Raw genomic sequence first — 20,852 nt, forward strand, 5'->3', positions numbered from 1 at the left:
AAGGAAGCCTTGGAACCTGGGCAGCCATGGTTCAAGAAAGCAGTGGAACCTGGGCAGCCATGATTCAAGAAAGCTGTGGAACCTGGGCAGCCATGGTTCAAGAAAGCCGTGGAACCTGGGCAGCCATGGTTCAAGAAAGCCGTGGAACCTGGGCAGCCATGGTTCAAGGAAGCCGTGGAACCTGGGCAGCCATGGTTCAAGGAACCCGTGGAACCTGGGCAGCCATGGTTCAAGGAACCCGTGGAACCTGGGCAGCCATGGTTCAAGGAACCCGCGGAACCTGGGCAGCCATGGTTCAAGGAACCCGCGGAACCTGGGCAGCCATGGTTCAAGGAACCCGCGGAACCTGGGCAGCCATGGTTCTAGGAACCCGTGGAACCTGGGCAGCCATGGTTCAAGGAACCCGTGGAACCTGGGCAGCCATGGTTCTCAGGAACCCGTGGAACCTGGGCAGCCATGGTTCAAGGAACCCGTGGAACCTGGGCAGCCATGGTTCAAGAAACCCGTGGAACCTGGGCAGCCATGGTTCAAGAAACCAGTGGAACCTGGGAAGCCATGGTTCAAGAAACCCGTGGAACCTGGGCAGCCATGGTTCAAGAAACCCGTGGAACCTGGGCAGCCATGGTTCAAGAAACTCGTGGAACCTTTGGCAGCCATGGTTCAAGAAACCTGTGGAACCTGGGCAGCCATGGTTCAAGGAACCCGTGGAACCTGGGCAGCCATGGTTCAAGGAACCCGTGGAACCTGGGCAGCCATTGTTCAAGGAACCCGTGGAACCTGGGCAGCCATGGTTCAAGAAAGCCGTGGAACCTGGGAAGCCATGGTTCAAGAAACCCGTGGAACCTGGGCAGCCATGGTTCAAGAAACCCGTGGAACCTGGGCAGCCATGGTTCAAGAAACCCGTGGAACCTGGGCAGCCATGGTTCAAGAAACCCGTGGAACCTGGGCAGCCATGGTTCAAGAAACCAGTGGAACCTGGGCAGCCATGGTTCAAGAAACCAGTGGATCCTGGGCAGCCATGGTTCAAGAAACCAGTGGACGTGGAGAGCCATCGTCCAAAAAGCTAGCGGGATGCAATTGGGTGTCACTGAAGTGGTTCATGGAATATGAGGGGCTGTCATTCAAGAAGCTGGTAGGCTGTTAGGGAGTATCATTCAATGAGTCAGAGGAATGTGACGAGCGGTCACTGAAAAAGGTAGCAGGATTTGAGTGAATGTCACTCAAGATGCCTATAGCCTCTGGATGTCTGTTAGTTGTGAGTCAGTGGGATGTGACGGGATGTCCTTCAGTAATAGCCTACTTCCTTTCATTGAGAGGTCATCGCCAATGCGCGGGCATCTTGCGGTGGGTAGTCACAGGCGATCTGCGCCCAAGCGCTGCTCACAGTCGCGGCTGGTGACATTTGAAAGTGGCGGGGCGTGATGACAGCTGTCGCAGCTTTACAGGGCTCTGTGGTAACACTCATCAGAGAGTCTGCACACCCGACAATGTCTAACCCTCTGCATAACGCCCTAATCCACACCTGGCCACCGACACCTCTCTCTCTCTCCACAGACTGTCGAAGGGACACGGAGGGAAAGTGAGCATCAAAGGGCACTAGGGCAGGAAACGGAGAGGGGCCTCCCGCTTCATGTGAAAAGGTCGGAAGACATTTCAATACATAATAAAACAGTCATAAGTCAAATAGTCAAGAAACTTTACTACTTACCTTAACTTTCCGGCTTCCCGCCTCCAAGTCCGCTCCGACTCCCGCCGCCGTTCAGTTCTTGAATTCGGAATCGTCATCATGACTCATCAGACTCGTCATGCAGGAAGCCAGGCAGCCTCCCTCCCCTCTGGCTCCACCACAGCACAGCGCTGCAATTGGTTCGGCCGGCTTCCCTAACACCACGTGATTTCTCTGTATGCTGCAGCATACAGAGAACAGGGAGAGTGGGAGGGGTTACCCGAGGGCAGGGGGGAGCGGCTTTCCCCGCTGTTATGAATACAGTTAATACTGTCTGTTTGGACAGCCTCTCAGGCTGTCAAACAGACTGTATTTACAACAGTGAGGAAAACCACTCCCCCCTTCCCTCGAGTAACCCCTCCCACTGTCTCGAGCAGGAACTCGAACTTATCCTTTCTCGCCGTGCGAGAAGGCAGAAACAAATGGTAGTTCTCTACTATTTGTTTCTGCCTTCTCGCACGGTGAGAAAGTAGTGGGGCGGCGCCCAAACGCCCCCATGGAGGATCCGCCTCTGGCTGCTCATGTGACTGCTGGCAGCAGGCACTGAGGCCTGTGGGGGTCTGGGCCTGCAAAAAACATGATGCTGTCACCAGAGTTCTAACTCCTGAGGTAAGACGACAAGATGAATCATTGCACAAAAATAACTCCGCTGCGCACTCCCAATCGCCCTTGCATAACCCCTGGCTGCGGCACTCACACAACAAATGTTACAATCAAACTGCTGCCCCTTTAAGGTGCTGCAGCTCAGTGGTGTCTGCTGATCCCACAACCTATTAAAAAAGTAAAACTGCATAAGGTCTCTCAACCACAGTGATTGCAGCTACACACTTATTCAACAGAACTACAGACCAAAAACATGTACCTCCGTCTCCAAACTAAAAAAAAAACAATATTGTTTCCTCCAGCTGATGCCAAAAATAGAAGCACACTCACCCTGACCACTAATATAATGCACTGTTGCACCTCAACCCATTAACCTCGTTAAGAATGGAAAATGCATTGCTGCTTCTTGTCGCTTTTGTACAGAACAAATTCAAACCCATTGCTCACAAATGCCTGGTCACCATCGCTGAAACTCAAACAGAACTGCTCCCTTCTGCCCACCTAGCTACATCATACAACGGGACAAATTAACAACTGCAACGTAGTTTGCTTTTTACCCTGCTGTGTTATATTCGGTTCGCTGTGAGGATCGGCACTGGGAGAACCACTAAACAGGGGCCTGGTTCTTAAAGCTACTTGTTTGTGATCACCCAGCTTCCGGGTGCACATGGCCGGATTAACGAAACACCACCAATGTACAGGAGAAGCCTAATGTAGGGGGAGGGAGTAGGCATTACTTACTGGGAAAAAAAGGGGTTTTGTCAACTAAGGGAAAAAATACTTATACTGTACCCCTGCGATGGGATTTCCGCATACACAACGGTACATCACGTAGAATTGTGCAAAGGGAACTGCCTCTCCATTGTTGCAAATGGGGATTAACAAATATTTCCAGGAATAACTCTGAAAAGTTGTGATTTGTGACTATCACAAACTTGCACCTGAAGACCTGGGACTAGCAAACATTTTAAGGTGTAATGCGGTGAGCCTTTGTGAATTCCAGATATTCATACATTTGCACCCAGGCGAATTTGGAAATGTGTGTGCAAATTTCTCATTTTTGGGGGGAAATCTTCCCCCGGAATTCCCTCCCAGTAGGAATCAGAATTCACAAGTTGTGGGGTTGTAGTTGGTATGATAGTAACTTGAAGATTGCAGTTGTAATTGGGGTGTTGCTGGGGAGGCGTTCCTGTAGTAGTGTTGTCACATCAGTACTGTTCTTCAGAATCATAAACGCTAAAGAGTTATGGGTTCAGTGATGAATGACGGCTCGTTCTTTAGGGCACTGGGGCTCTGCCTCACCTATTATGAACAGCCATTCACTGCCTCACTCTCCTTCCACACCGCATTCCCTGCTGCCGATGTGCTCTACAGAGGCCTGCACATGCACCGACTTTAAAGGCTACTAATTGCACATTAAGCAGAGAGACCAACTTTACGCCCTTTGCTCAAGTGTCGTAACACTTCAGCTTTTCAGCACATAGGCAGGCGCTGGACCCCTGCACCACACAAGTGGTCTGTAAAATCTGCGCGTATGGATGAAGGTTCTGCTTCAGATGCGTTAGGCCGTTAGCAAGTTACATCTCGTGCAGTTATTGAAGGTTTTTTTTTTTGCATCACAATTCTTTATTAAAATGTTTTCAAAATTACATAAACAATGAACAACTTTCAAATATCTTCACAAAAACAGAAAAACAAATTATCTAGAATAACGTATGCAAAAACAAAAAAAGGAAATTTAGTACCAATAACTATTTTAAACACTGACAGATGAGTGGTATAACAAAACAGTAATATATATGTTCACAAGAAATAGAGAAATATATACATTCAAGAATAAAATCCTTAGTGAAAACCCATTGACATAAAATATGTAGATCATAATCAAAGTATATGAATTAAGCTCCATGTGTGATTATGAGGGCTCTGCGTCCAACCACCGCTGCGCATGACAGAGGAGTTGGGAGCAGGGCCCAGCCAAAGGCTGTGCATAGTGTAGACTGATAAATGGCAGGCGATTATGGTGCCTCATAAAACAACAAATAGACATTGCTGAAAAACACACAGTAAAGTTAACATTTAAAAAAAATCGAAATCTACAACTCGCGGTGTCTAACGCAAACTGAATATGATAACTCAGGCCCATTGCCATATTTAGTACACCCCTTACCTGATGACATAAAAATAAAAAGATGATATGTACAAAAAGCAAAACATGGCGGATGCCAGTTATGCTTTACGTTGTGCATGTATGCTAAATGGTGAATTTCAGGAGGTTTTCATTTCTGTGTGTTCTAACCATAACAAACTTTTAACTATGTTTGTTTCCTGTGAATATATTTAAAGTAGAGACAGAAAAAACACCTCTAGAATTATGCTTCAGCAGCACTTCCATACACAAATTGTTTTTGACCAATCTGCATGAAATTTTTCCTACTATTGGTGAAATCGACTAACGTTTGGCATGCCAATGTTTGTGCAGATCTGAGCGGGGAAAGAAAAGTTCAGACAGGGTGTAAGTGTTTCAAAAACATGCATTTCCAAACAAAATTCTCCCCGCTCAGCAGATTTAAATCAAACTGAAAAGAAAAGTATAACTTCACTCAGACCGTGGCCATTTTTTTGATTAGGTGTAAATCCATTCAATAGTTTTGAGATAGTCGCATTTGAAAAGTGTGTCAGGTGGGCACCAAAGCAATAAAATGTAAAGCTATCTCTGCAGCTAGAAACTGATGTGTTCTGTAAATCACCTTTGAAAGTTTTAAAACGTGTGATTGACAGGTAAAGGGATTCAATTATTTTCTGCCCACCATCTCGAAAATGCAAATTTGAAACAAGAGAAAAAAACTTGTGTGTTTCATGCTGTTGAAATATATATATTATTTTTTTAAATCACACAAAAAAGGGTCAAACAATTGGCCAATTCTAAGCACCAAAGGTGAATAGAGATATAACCCAAGGGATGTGGAAAAAAGAAACAAAAAAATTAAAAGAACACTACTGTTTGATAGTAAACTTACACATTCCCAAAATGCACAAGCCCACTATTTTGTAACCAGAAATGGGTGTCTTTTCCATGATAACAAAAACAAGCATTTACAATGCAATGGTCTCGGCATTGTTAATGTTAGTGCTATTGGCCTTGCTCATGACAATATTTTTATTGATGTTTTTGTTTTTAAAACATAAATAAATGTGTGTTTTTATTTTAGTACATCGAAACGCCAAGCCTCTCAGCACCTGGATACTTTATAGATCATACATTGTCTTCCTGCCGTTCGTTACATTCATACAAGTGAGTTAATGTTTAACATCTATTCGAGTCTATGTCATGAAAACTTACAAGATATATGTCTTTCACCCATTTATTTTATTTTTCATACATGTATGGCAAGCAATTTTTAATGATATTGCAATACCGAGTTAATTACTGTGGTGAACTTTGAACTATGCAGTTGGAGGCTTTTCAATGGAGTGAAAGTATATTATGTTTTTCAGGTATAGCCCCTGACGAAGGGCCGTGTGGCCCGAAATGCATTGGGCAAGGGCAACTTGTGAGATAAACTAAATGTTTGATGTGATTTAAACATCAGAATTTTTGACATGATGAACCCATTGTATCAGTTTATAACAGATGAACATTATGTATAATAATGCTATGATGCTAGTAAAAATACGCATTGAATGAATTTTTCAGAGTTTATGTGTTTCTATGTATTACGTGCATTTGATTATCAGTTAATTTACATTTGATTATTTGGTAATATCCAATTTGGATTCGCAACAGTGCGCAGAGGGCAAGCGGTTTCGCTTGATTATATCATGTATTAAGTCACTGGCGCAGTATGGGCATTGCGTCTACCTCTACAGCACGCGTTGAATAACAAGTATACAACTTCCATTGTAAATTGTTGATTTAATAAGGAGTGCATCTCCCACAACTAATTTTTTTTTTTATTGGTATTTACAATGCCAATAGCTTAATCGCTCGCAAATGCGAGACCTATTGCATTTGCACACACACAGAGCCACCCACACACAGCCACCCACCCACCCACACACAGAGCCACAGACACACACAGCCAGACACACAGAGCCACAGACACACAGAGCCCAACACACACAGAGCCCCACACACACAGAGCCACACACACACAGAGCCACACACACACAGAGCCACACACACACAGAGCCACATACACACACACACACACAGAGTCACACACAGGGAACAGAGGCCAGAAAAAACGCTCACAACGAGAGAAGAGGGGGCAGGAGAGCAAGCATAGCCAGGGGGCAGGAGAGCAAGCACAGCCAGGGGGACAGGAGAGCAAGCACAGCCAGGGGGGACAGGAGAGCAAGCACAGCCAGGGGGGACAGGAGAGCAAGCACAGCCAGGGGGGACAGGAGAGCAAGCACAGCCAGGGGGACAGGAGAGCAAGCACAGCCAGGGGGACAGGAGAGCAAGCACAGCCAGGGGGACAGGAGAGCAAGCACAGCCAGGGGGACAGGAGAGCAAGCACAGCCAGGGGGACAGGAGAGCCAGCACAGCCAGGGGGACAGGAGAGCAAGCACAGCCAGGGGGACAGGAGAGCAAGCACAGCGAGAAGCCTGTAACCTTTTTTTTATAGCAGTGTACAAAGCGCCCACAGGCCAGAGCCCTGCGAGAGTTGCAGAGTTTGGATGAACTGAGCTCCCCAACCCCTGTCAGCAGCAGACCCCGCATCACACGCAGCAGTATCGGTGGGGGTGGGGTTCTTGCAGAGCTCGGATCCGGGGGCGGCAGAGTTCGGGGGACAGCACCCCTCGGGGTGAGCAGAGCTCGGGTGGAAGCTTGGGGCGGCAGGTGACAGCGGAGCTCAAACCGGGGGCTCGAAGGAGGGAACGGCGGTCGGTGGATGTGGGGGGGAGGGGGCAGAAATAGAAGATCAGGGCGGAAGGTGGCCGAGGAGAGGGCAGATCACGGGCGGGGGTGCACACGGGTGGAGGGGGCGCCAGCGCTCTGACCCGGACGTTGAGAAGGAGAGGGAACTCGGCCGGCTGGGGAATGGAAGTGCCCGGGCTGGGGGGAGGAGTTCGGGGCACTTGGGCCGGAAAGCAAGCACAACGAGGGGGCAGACGCACAACGAGGGGGCCGGAAAGCAAACACAACGAGGGGGCAGATGCACAAGCCAGAAAAACAATCACAACGAGGCACGAAAAGCGAGCACTCACCGGAGGACTCGGCAGCTTCTCTACTTCTTCCGCCGGCGGTCCAGCAGAAATGGCTACCGAAAAGCCCCGTCATTTTAGGATTTGGGGACGTGGTTTTCGTTCTCTCCTCTTCCCATTGGCTGGAATGTAAAATTCCAGCCAATGGGAAGAGGAGAGAAAGCAAACAGAAAGAATCGAAAAAACATGCCCCTGAATCCAGTCTTCAACTGAGTGACGCCCCTCTCCTCCAATGGCTGGCCAGCATTTACAAGGCCAGCCAATGGTGAAGAGGGACGGGTTCAAGCCCCCATACTGTAGACATAAAGTCTCGGAGCAAGACTGTGCAAGTGCAGCCTTCGAGTCTGAGACGTAAAAAGGGAGGAGGTTTTATATAAAGAGCCACTGAAGGCTAGAACAGAGCAGTAAACTGCCAATGGCAGACTGGGCATAACAGTTAAGTGAAAGATTGGACACAAAATATTTTTTCTTAGAAATGTACTGAAAAAAAAATGTTAAAGATTAGTTATGGTTCTAAGGAACACAAGAACATACTCTAAATGTTTCTGTTATGGTATGCAACACACAGCGCACCATAACAGATGCCTCTGCAATGTTATGCACTTCGTTGACTACCTTCTTTTTCATTTGTCTTTAGCCAAGGCATGTACCGAGGATGGAGGGCAGTTACGTGGTATGGTGCTCAGTGCATGCTACAATGACAAATCTGAGTGGTTTTTTTCCCTTGATTATATATATATTTATTTTTACTTGCATAAATATTTGTGAGTTAGTAAGGAGTTCCAGGACCATATAGAGGAATGTGATATATATTTGTGTGTGTCCAGCTGAGTCGAAAGACATCAACTGAGTTGTGGTTATTTCCCAGGGAGACATGTACTGCATATAAAAGTCTACTTATAGAACTTAAACCAGACAGGCATCCAAGTGTGAGTGTGTGCGAGTGTAAACGTATCAGTTAAATTAATGTGGAAATGCAGACAAAATGTAAAACAAGCATTTGCAAAGCAATAGGTCTCGCATTCACGCAAGTTTGAGCTATTGGCATTGTTATTTAGGTTTTGGGTTTAAACATAAATAAAAGGCATTGTCATTTAAAATACCAATATCTTTAACACTTGCAAATGCAAGACCTATTACATTAAAATAAAGGGCCTTCTTGACCGCTTGTTAAATTGTAAATATCAGAGGAAGAGACGGATCTAGGACGTCTTCAAAGTAGTAATAAATAGTGCAGTGAAGAAGATGTGCAAATGTTGTAAATTACACACACACAGTGTGAATTGAGAGTCACATATGATCCGAGCTATAAACAATAACTAAGCGCTCTAACATCTTTCGCTCTGTGATTACACTGTCACTGCTCAGGAGAAATAGCGGGGTGGGCCTATTTCCAGCCCTCTCTGTGATTGGAGTGTGCAGTGTGGCATTGCGTAATTTCATTGCTATCTTTGGCCTAATAAAACACTACATATGCAATAGTGCCCTGGCTACACCTCCTGGTGCAGGACAGGCTGTGCTTTTGGCAGGCAGGGAGGGATGGTCTCATCTGCAGCTTCGGCCTCGTACAGTACCCCTGCTATTACTAGTGAGCGAGAGGTGCTAAGGTGGTGGTGGTGGTGGTGGTGGTATTGGTGGTGGCATTGGTGATATTGGTGGTGGTATTACTGGTATTGGTGATATTGGTGGTAGTAGTGGTGGTATTGGTAGTGGCGTTGGTGGTGGTGGTAGTGGTGTTTTTTTTTAACTGTGGTGGTATTGGTGGTGGTGGTATTGGTGGTGGTGATATTGGTGGTGGTGGTGGTGATGGTACTAGTATTGGTGGTGTTGGTATTGGTTGTGGTATTGGTGGCGGCATTGGTGGCGGTGGTATTGGTGATGGTATTGTTGGTGGTAGTACTGGATTGGTGGTGGCAGTAGTGGTGGTTGTGGTACTGGTATTGGTGGTGGACTTAGTAGTGGCATTGGTGGGGACAGTGGTGGTGGTGGTATTAATATTGGTGGTGTTGGATTGGTGATGGTGGTATTGTGGTGGTGGTGGTGCGGTTAATAAAACAGGCTTTTGAAAACAACTGGTCAGGTGGCTTTAATGCAGATGACATGTAACACATTTGTGCTGTTGTCAGCTTCAACCCATGGGGGGGGGGGGGGGGGTGTTGAAACAGACATGAGATAATGCAGACTGAAAGTGATTAAAAGCAGGTGCCTGTGTTATGGGTGGGTGGGGAGCGGCCCTGGTGCTTAAAAAAAACACAAGCAATTTCAGCTGAAGCAGTGCATGACCGGCCTGCAGTAAGAGAAACTCCAAACAGTAAACAGTGCTTTCACACTAAATAACAGGTCCCGTGTAACAACTTAAGTAAGAGGGCCAGTAGCCATGGGAGGTTACAAATGAAGACACGGCTTTACTAAGGAGGGACTAACAAGCCTATTAACGAATCTGAATGCAGTATTTACTAAAGACAATGACATAATCAATGAAAAAATGGCCAGAGAGGGGGCGCGGCTTCAATCCCATACTCTACTACAGCAGGCTCGACCAAAACATTTGAATACTAGAAAACTTGCCGCCCTGTGTACAGCGGACACCCTGGCCGCAAATGCCATGGAAGGCGAAGAGCTCCTGCAGGCATACATGCCAAGAAATCCGATCCAGGGTGGGGAGACTACCAATCTTTTAAACCAAAAATGGCCTTATTTTGGCTGTATCTCATGCGAGAAACTGCCTCTGCTTCAAAAGAAGTCAATAGGAAAAATACATTCTCCCCATTAGATATATATAGTTTTAATCTCGGACTTTCCTCTTCTAAAATGTTGGCACGTATGTGCTGAGGGTGTCAGTTTTAAAACATTCCACCTCGCACCCAGGCAGGGGTTGGCATTAGCACTAGAACGGTGTCAGACTGGGCTCGTGTCTCTCTGGACATTGATTCAATCCCCAAACACTTACTTCCTCCTCAAGTGTGCCGGCGAAACGCATCCCAGGCCGCTTCGAGGCAGAGCTGCCTGAACTGTGGGAGCGCCTGAAAAGAAATCTAGTCGGCTTTGTATGTGGACTCTTTCTGCGGAAGACTACAATCGTTCTGTTATCGGTCCCGCTTGTTGACCACACATGAGAGTTTCATCGCATCAAGGGTTGCAAACCTCCAAGAGTTTTTTTTTATCTTTTTCATTTTGCAGTTTTATATAGCGCAAACTTGGCCCAAAGGCATCAGAGCGCTTTAAATGAGCACTGGATTTTATATTACCCAAGGCCGTTTTTCGGGGGGGGGGGGGGGGGGGGGGGGGGGGTTTATTGGAACAGGTAGATTAATTGATTTCCTCTGAACCACCGGATGTTGAGCCGACGCCCCTGGTTCCCCAGCCCCAAAGTTGGCAGCTCTGGTCATAAGGTCACATCAACAGAGTGGGCAACAGCCCTCACTCACATACATGGACGTGGCCCGGCCGTGGAGTTCAGAGCACAAGCTGACAAGTCCCAGAGTCGCGCTCACACGCTCCTTAGTCACACCCACACAAACACACGTTTGTTTAATGTTTCAAAAGCGCTCAGGTGATCAAGGCCTACTCATCGGACACGCAAACGTCGACAAGTGTCAATATGCTTTTAAAGGGCGCTAGCCGGCGACTGTAGCGCTTCAAGTTTGACTGGGTTTCAAAGGGCGCTAGCCGGCAGCTGTATCGCTCATGGTGCAGAGTTTAAAAACGATGGGTCAATTGTGATATGCAACGTTTTTTCCTACAAGTGAGCACTTTGTGTTATGTGTTCTGTTGTGTTAGTACAGAAATCACTCTCGTGTACATGTGTACACAGTGAACTCCGTATGTCTGTGTGAAAAGAGTGCCCCTGCGGTCATATGTGCGCTGGTGGCCGGCCGGGGTGGGCGGGTGCAGGAGGGGCTAGGGCACCGAGGCTTCCTTCCACCTTGCCCCGGTAACCCCATCACCCACCAGGACTGCACTCACGGTGAGTGTGGAGGCCCGCAATCTGCCCCGACACCAGGCACTGCGATAGAAGGGCAGGGAGACCTGTCCAGCCCAGTGCTTTCCGCCCAGCCCCTCCGATACTCCGTGCACTGGAATCATACATCAAAAATGGCAATACCGCAGGGTGCACTTCTCACGCTAAGGTGAGCACCTCCTGTCAGGCCATTATCGACACCGGTTGCAGTCCTGACATTCTGTGTGCCCCCCCAGAAGCATTCTGGGCGCTGTAGTCCTGCTGTGCTAACATTAAAGTAAACAAACTAACACATTCAATGTCGGTAGATGGAAAAGGCCAGGAATGACGACAGTGTTTGTAATGTGGAAACAGACATGGTAATTGTGCTTTGCATACAGTGGCAACGGAGAAGCTTATCATGTAATGTATGCTTCCCATGAACAGGTACTGTGGTAAAACCTACATCCAGGGCCAATGGTGTTATGCGGCAGAGGGCCAAATTATGTGGCAATGCAAAGTAAATTATGTGACCATAAACAGCAAATTATGCGACCTAATGCGGCACACTTTGTGATGGTATTACTTACATTATATTGTCATTTTCACACTTAAACTGGTACTAACGAGGAGCAACCAATCGCCAAACAGTGTTAACATCCAAATATAGCAAAAGAAAGCAACAAACACAAAGGTAATCAGACAACTTTTACAAAGGGCCTCCCACTGCACCGAAAAACGTGTAGTTGCATTTTAGTATCTTTTGAACAATTTAAACTAGAAACAATGTTTTTGATGTTAAAATCTGCAGATTTTGCAGTAGATGATGGATTATGTGGCACAGTTCTAATCATACAAAAAACAAAACACAGCAGCCACACAATTGTATAAATCCAGTGCCCCTGCCTATATCGGAGTACACTTTACATGAATATGCAATTTGTAAACTACCAAGGCTTTGCCGGACTTACAAACAAGGCCAGGGAAGGGAAAACGTCACGGCTCTGTATGCTGCAAACACAGGGCCAAGGAGGAAACTGCCTGGTTTACATTCTCAGGCAGAGTCCCTTTAAGATAAGAAGCAACCTATAGCAGCTATAACACCCTGACCGGCATGGCCTCCTACTCAACACCTCGGAGAGGAGCAGGCCTTACGTCAAAGAGCAGCCCTGCACCATGCCACCTCAGTGCCCACCACCAAGCTGGCACAGTGGGCGTATCTGGGACATAGCTAAACGCCACTCCACTGGCAGACCAACACAAGGCATCAGAATATTTTAAAAGAACACCAACACAGAATGGTTAGGCCCTCGGAGCATCGGAGCAACACTCCCATGTTTTAGACCTGCCCAGGCATAGGATGACAGCAGCCTAGCATACGTTACCCATTCGGATGACATTATGTTTTTTACACATATTTTCATGGACTATTAAGTGGTATGGAAACAGTGAAGGGGCAGTAAATCCAGCACAATATTTAAAACGGGCTCTTTCTCCTCACATAGGATTTCCATTATTTTACTTTTGAAAATACTGGTGCATCATATCGTCTTTAAGCTAACAGATTTCAAATATTTTACTACAAGAAAGTACCGTTTGTCTTTTATTTATTTTTTAATTGCAAGTGGATGTACAATGTGGAGGTGTAGGGCTGGTATGTATGTGAAGTTTAAACTTTATCTGAAGTAAATCATACTTTGCATGTCAAATCGTTGAAAAAGTAGCCCTTTATATATTGTTCAATAAACCAATTACATTTGGGCTCTTTCTGAAAGATTCCCAAAAGCAAATTTTAGTGAAATTAAAGTTGTACTTTTTTGCAGTTCGCTCACGTTTTTTTAATTGGGTCAACAGTTACCTGCTACAATTGAAGGCAATTATTTGCTACCCGGAGCAATTTGTTTGTTATTCACAGATGCATTTGTTGGAGTCTGGGAGTCAGAACATTAGGTAGTCTGCTTGCCAACTCTTGGCAGGGTACAACAAAAATATACAAAAAATATAAAATATCTAACTTCCACATTTCATTTACTGAGTTACAATAGTTAAAAAAAGCAGAGGGCAAAACACCGTTCACTCATTCACACAGCATGTATTAAAATAATTTACAATTACAGCTAATTTTCTGTTTCTCCTGATGTTTATCCAAGGATGCAGATAGGATACAGTCCCTTTCTCCCAATCTGTATTTAAAAATAAAATAAGACCATTGCGGAAATTAGGTCTTCATTTTAGTGTCTCTAATTCTGCTACCCAGGACTCCTTCGACCATATGTTGAATATTTATATTAGAGAGAATAAAAGGTTGACACCTCGAAGCTTAAACACCTGAACAAACGCATGTTAGTAACACAATGGTAATGTTATCAGATACAAACCCTTCAGACAGCAATGCGAGTGTACGTTTATCAGTTAAATGTCAAATTTGGCTAGATGTAAATTAATATTTTCCCCCACAAAAATGCATATGAATAACTAGCAATAACAACGAAATAAATATGGATAAGTACAGAAATATATATAAAAAAAGATGCCATGAAGCCAGGAGTACTACCCTTAAACACAAGAAAATGCAAAACAGAATAGGCATGGCCCAGTTCGGAAAATTCCAAGGCAAACTATTTAACTTGTATAACCATGTTCAAGTCCATCAAATGACAAGGATTCAATTACATCATTTATTCAGACTAGGGTATATTCCCTTACAGCTAAGAAGCCAGGGAGGTCACTCATGACTACTTCTAGTGCAGCCTGCTTGTCCCAAATACTGTAAAGATACAGTACATGTACATCCTTGTACTTGGGTACATAAAAGTAAGATAACTGAGGCGCTTTATTAAGGATGCTGGCCAGCATCGCTGTTCGCCAGTCTGCAGAAAATGCTTAAATGTATTTACAAATGTCTTCCAATGAACATGCACTCAAATTAAAACCGGCCTAATACACCTTCACAACTGGATGTCCAGAAACTTTCCTAGACTGTATTAAAAAAAAAATGAATGTATGCCATCAAGATAGCACAAACTGGACTCAACTGTTCATGGCTCTCAGAGCTCTTCTACAGGCTCAACCCAAATCTCATCTCTGTAGCCAAAATCCTTAGATTTTCGATTATCTTCACTTGTGTATGAGTGAACATTCACTGAAAAGTACCATAACGAACAGCAAGAGAGAAAAGAACATTTCACCAAAAAGGATTGGTGGGAAAGGGGTCTTAAATTTAAAGGACAGTGAGGCGATTTCAGCCAGAGATCCTGCTGCACTTTCTGTGATAACTTTGAAACTGCGTCACACTTTGAAAAATCTCATTGATTCTTTAAGTGGATTAAAAGTTCCACATCTCCCACGAATGTAAGAAAATCACAGCCAGTATATAAATGGAATAAAAACGAGAAACATAACGATCTAAAGCATCCTGATCAACTATTAAGCAACAGAGTGAGAGCCTCTCGTGTTCTCAGGCTTCCATCTTGGTATCTACAAAAAATAGCGGGCCAAGAGTACCTTCAAAAGTGCTGGTGCACCTCAGTTTAGGTGTTATAAACTCACCAACTACACATACTTCTATCTCCGTCTGACTCACACCTCTGGATTTAAAACTACCTACTTCACCAAATTGTGAAGTTATTACTGTAAATTGGCCTTTTCTTTCTGCAACAGGAGAACATACATCCCAGTTATAATCTGCAGTTACAGAACTTACTGTCATTTTGAAAAGGTGTAACTTCCTGTTTGAGGGCAGGACATCCTGATATGACACACTTGAGTGCAGGAACGCACTGGGGAGCTATTCTCAACTGCATCATGCAAAACACAGAAGACATCATGCTCCTGGTGAGCTGATGGGAGGGATGACTCATTGGCCCTACATTTAGAATTTGCACAAATAAACCACGAATTGCATCAGGAAGACCTGCCTTACGCCAGGAGTTTTGCCAAGATGAAGGCGACAAGCACTGTTATCACAGCTGTTTCTAATGAAAGTATTAAACATGGGGCATAAAAATAAAGGCAGTAGGAGACGAGGACTTGGCCATATGCACAGCGGACCCGCTTGACTGAGGCATCATAAAAGCTATGCCATGTTAGAAACACACCTGTCAAAGACCCTGCACACATACTTCATATTTTGAAGACTATATCTAAAGTTGCCAACTCTACCTGAATTCTTAAATGTGTGATTCCCCTATTAAGATAGGCAGTCACTTAATATAGTGCATAAAAAATTGCCACAGAGGAGCTCCGACACTAGATTATGATTTGCCTGTGAACTTTTGTTTAATAAATTAATAGTAGTTATATAAGCGAAGAGGCTAACAGAAAGGGGGGGTTAAAAGATACTCTAGCCAAGGTAGGAGTAGAATGCCTTTACGCTGTTAAAGGTGACACCCAGACCAATAACAACAAATAATTTATTTTTATTTTTAAACGAGGAACAGTTTGAAAGCAGAGGCAACCATGAATTCACCAGTCTCTAGGTGACAGGAACAGGAATATTGCAAATAACAGACATGAAAGACACCATGTATCTTGGAGCCAGACTGGTTAAACTTTGTACCGGTATAGTGCAATATTACAGCAAAATAGTATATTCTTCAACAAAAAACTTCAGTGGCGACAATAACCACAATCGTCCCATATCATAAAACTGTGAGGGGGAATTTGAAGGAACTTAATTGGCTGTGGCTCAGGTAGTCATCCTGGCGATCCTGAAAGCTCCTCGGAGTTAAACAAAAAAAAAGTTGGGAAGGGATGGAGGTCTCCAAGAATTCCTTCTACTCTAGGGAATCCATCTTGTAGAACATCGACAAACATAGCCCTAGAAGGCTCACACCCTTCCTGGGACACAATACACTCCTTATATCATCACAAGATATCACACATAACCACAGGAGCGGCATTTTGAGGCCTTTGTCTAGTGGTTAAGTTGCTGGGTACGTAACCCGAAGACCTAAAATCAATTCCTACTTTCTCCATTTCACCAAATTGCGTTCTTTTTGGCAAATTTCTATTTCCCTGTGCCTGGGAAAATTGAAGTGCTTTATGTGAAATTATCTGGTAAGCTCAAGCACCACTGATAGGTGTGCACATGACCTCTTTGCCCAAGAAAATAAATAGATAAATATTGATCAAACCGCGTTCTTAGAGCGAGACCAAAAACTAAATGGGTGTGATGGAGGCCAAATTGGGAGAAGTCTGCATTACTGTTGGCTCTCTATTACATCTACACCACCCATCAGAGACGGCATTTCAGCATCCATCCCTTTCGGGTATGGGCCGGAAGCGCTGACTGCCCCTCTACTTGCTCAAAGAACATCACTTGTGCAGTTGGGTCACACCTAACATCTCTAAATCCCCTGGATAATTCCCTGGCTGACCAACATCCCGCCACTTGAGATCTCCACTCAAGGAAGAAGGGACCCTGGTGACACATGACCGCCTCATAGCAATGCATGCCACATAGGGGTCTTGCCGCTGCATCAAAATGGCCCTGAGATTGCTGGAAGCAAACTCAAGGAAGAAGGGACCCCGGTGACACATGACCACCTCATAGCAATGCATGCCACATAGGGGTCTTGCCGCTGCATCAAGATGGCCCTGAGATTGCTGGAAGCACTTGGTGACTTTGAAAGGTCGCTGTGAATACATGGTTACAAATCCATGTGATGCAAGTAAGATGGGTGTCAACACATGGAAGTTATAAGGACGTGAGATGTCTAAGTAGCAGAACAGAATCTGACGACGTCACCCTGTTGGTGACAAGACCACACAGATTAGAGATGACACCTGGTGTAGAGGGACCTGGAATTATACATCAAAGCCCAGAGACCGCTGAGAATGGCTCAAGATGCAGAAGATGACGTGAAATTGTTGATGAGGACGAATCGCTATTAACAAAAGATGGCGTAAGGAACTCACTAGCGTTACAAGATGGCACATCCTTATCATAGATGACAGAAAACGTGAAAGATCAATCACTATTGGTGCAAATAAATCTAGAGAAATCATTTCCGACACGACATGAAGCCATCACTGCCCACACAAGACTCGAATGTGGCGAAGTTAAAACTACCAGTCTGCTGGACAATCTAAACTCTACCCGAGACATCACAAGCAGGCGTCTGTCAGGACATGACGTAGGAAGGTGTCAGTGGACGCACGAGGACTCCAGTGCCCTCTCACATGGTTTACCATCAGCCTCGAGGGGCGGAGGAACTTTCTTGCACTAAGTGACACACGAGGGCTCCAGGTGTGAACAGCACTCATCACAAAACTTTCAAAGCACTTACTGAGGCACCCCCGACTTCCTGTAATCCCCCTCAGCTAAAAATGACTGGAAGGTTTGGTCGGGGCGACCCACTGCGTACCTTTCAAACCTCCCGAATTAAAAGAAAATGGAACCTGACGCAGATGAAAACAGACGCGCCACTTTTCTCTCGCTTTTTTCCTTCAAGGGAAAAAAATGCGAATCCCACTCATATGACAAATCAATAGCGACACCCTCCCCGCCCCTGACAAGCTACTTTAAGCCCTAGGAAGAGGTGTGGTCCCTGTGACACTTTTTATCAACTCTTGTTTTTAATCCTTTTGGGGGCTGATGGTTGACTTTGTTGTTTTATTTTTTTTGTACACCAGCAGTAGGTATGTGTTTTGATTTAAACGTAGCCTCGAGGTAAGAGGTTGCGAAATAAACCTGTCAACTGCTTAAGTAATCATCTGGATGTTTTATGTAGCACCGACCGGCCACTTTAGAGCACTATAAACATACCTCCCGAAAAACTGCGGAATTCGGAGAAGTGGCAGCAAACTGTATGTGCCTAGAAGACAAAGCTATGTCGATGTAAAATAAGATAGCTACACCCAGGGACGAAATTCCGCACGCATATTGTAGGACCACCATTCACATTATATATGTATAGATATGCTGCTAATGTACATTTAACTAGAGTGGCTATATAAACACATACACATACATCTTCAGATTCATATTTTCACACAATTGCATTTCCTTTTACAAAGTATTGCACACTGCGTAGGCTCCTTCAGGAAAAGAAAATAGAAACATGCACAGATATTTTGAAGCCCCTTCACCTTGGCGGACACACCACCTGACAAGTTCACGTCATTCATAAATTGAAGAAAATAATCTCCCAAGCCGCCCCCCATCCTGAAGCAATTTTATAAAGTCAAATATCAACTTGTTACGCAACAAAGTTATTTTAGTAAACATCATGCCCCTACCTTGTCCCGATGGAGAACCCTGAGAGGGGGTGCCCCCAGGTTGAGCCCCCCCCACCCTCTTGTCCGGGGTTTCATCTCTGCACCCCCGCGTCTTCTGTATCGCCAGCTATTTTCGGGGAGAGGCACTCTGCTCCAAGGGTGGCAATGCGCCCCCCTGCTGCAGCCCAGGGGCACGGTACCAGGGCGCAGGGGCATGCTTCGCAAGGGGGAGGCGCTCGCCCCCTCCCAGGGGGGTCCCGAGGGGGCGGCTGGTGAAGGTGCAGGCTGTGGCGTGGGAGCTGCAGGATATTTCAAAGTGCGTAGTAGCATCATTTCCCACACGCCTTCTGTGTGCCCTCCCCCTCCTGCTCCACCCCCTCCATGGCCCTCCCCCTGCCTTTGGGGCCTCCTCTGCCTCCACCTACTGCCCCCCCACCGCGCGCGCGGTGTTCCTTGCCCCCCACCTCTCTCCTGTTCTCTTCCCTCCTCTGCTGCCGCCCTCCTCCTATCACCCTCTCCCACTCGCTTCTCCCTCCCCCTTTTCACCTCACTCCATCCCTGCCTACTCTCCTCTTGTCAACCTCCTTCTCCAATCCAGTTCCCGCCTCTCCTCCGCACCCTCCCCTTCTTCTCGCGTTTCCCCCCTCTTCTTCTCTCCTATGTGGTCCTACAACCAGCGCTCCCCCTCCCGCCCCTCACAGTCCTTTCTGAAACTGAAGCCACCGGCCCTGTGCCCCCTCACGCCCTGGTACTCTTTCTCCCCTCACAATTCCTGCAGCCCTCTCCCATCTTTTCTCCCCCCTTCATTCCTTCACATTTCCCCCCGTGCGGCCCCATCCACTTCCTTCTTCAGCTTTACGGCTCATCTTTACTGCCCCTACATTTTCCCTCCCCTTCACTCAACCCTCGCCTTGCTCCACAATGTATACCCTCACCTCCATCAGGTTCTCATATATCCTTTTTGGTACCCCTTCCATCACTTTGTGGTCCCCCTGCGTCTGCCTCTTTCCCACCCTTATCTTATTTATTTATTTATTTATGCAATTTTATATAGCGCGGACTTTACCCGAAGGTGTCAGAGCGCTTCACAATAGGAACAGAAAAGATACAAACTGAGAACGTTACACGAGCAACAGATTGCAGAGGCATTCGTTATGTTACATACGGTAAAGTGATAATTGTGAGCAACCAAGAATACATGAGGTAGTAAAAATTGTGAGAAACCAAAAATACATGAGGTAGACAAGGTAATTGTGACACTTGTGAGCAAACAAAATACATGAGGTAGTAAAAATGTGGGCTACCAAAAATACATGAGGTAGTAAAAAGTGCTCAGGAGGGAAAAGTGACAAGTGTGCAGGCTACAAGAGAAAATAGAGTATAATTTGTGGTATAATACTGCAGTATATGTTACACACTCAAGCACAAGAACAAACGATTACGTAGGCAAAAGTGGCACTTGTGCAAGTATCAAAGGTAAAAAACCTGTGAGAGGAAGCAAACCGTGTGTTACAGGGGCAAAGTGGTGAGTGCAAGTTGCAAGAGGGTACCAAACACAAGTACATGGATAATACTGCAATAAAAGACAAACACTCTAACCGCAAGAACACACTGGGAAGGCACTTCCATGGACATGAGAAGTAGAAATTATCAGTAGTGGGAGATCTTCCTTCAGACAGAAGAGAGTTACTTTTGGAGGTGTCTCTGGAGGAGGAGAGCTTTGAGGTCCCTTTTAAAGGCCTGGGAGGAGGCTGTGGTCCGGAGCTGAGGCGGCAATGAGTTCCAGATTCTCACTGCGTTGCCTGAAAATGATTGGGCCATCGTTCTTTCCTTCTTGAAAGTGGGAGGTTCAAGCAGTAGATTCTCCGCATTGCGTGAAGGTCTAGAACCTCCAGAGAGTTTCAGTTTATTCGCCAGGTAGAGAGGAGAAGAGGAGTGCAGGGCTTTGTGGGTGATACAAGCGGTCTTGTAGATAGCTCTAGCCTCAAAGGGAAGCCAGCGGAGGGTAGATAACATCGGTGTGATGTGATCGCTTCTTTTGGCCCCATAAATGAAACGAGTTGCTGAGTGGAAAATAGACTTAAGTGGGGACACGTGGGATTTGGGGAGGCCAGTAAGAAGAGAATTGCAGTAGTCGAGTCTGGAGAGGAC

At 45.8% G+C, this 20,852-nt stretch overlaps 1 protein-coding gene across 1 annotated transcript in view; it reads right to left on the minus strand.

Moving 5' to 3' along the window:
- Positions 1-19,058, minus strand: part of KDM6B (lysine demethylase 6B) — an 823,670-nt gene extending 804,612 nt beyond the window's left edge. The window contains exon 1 of the mRNA XM_086946061.1: positions 18,723-19,058. The gene's annotated coding sequence lies outside the window, so the exon portion shown is untranslated. The remainder of the gene's footprint in view (positions 1-18,722) is intronic.
- Between the last annotated feature and the right edge of the window lie 1,794 nt (positions 19,059-20,852).

This window comes from Lissotriton vulgaris, chromosome 12 (genome assembly GCF_964263255.1).
Source record: "Lissotriton vulgaris chromosome 12, aLisVul1.2, whole genome shotgun sequence".
In the NCBI taxonomy this organism is placed as follows: Eukaryota; Metazoa; Chordata; class Amphibia; order Caudata; family Salamandridae; genus Lissotriton; species Lissotriton vulgaris.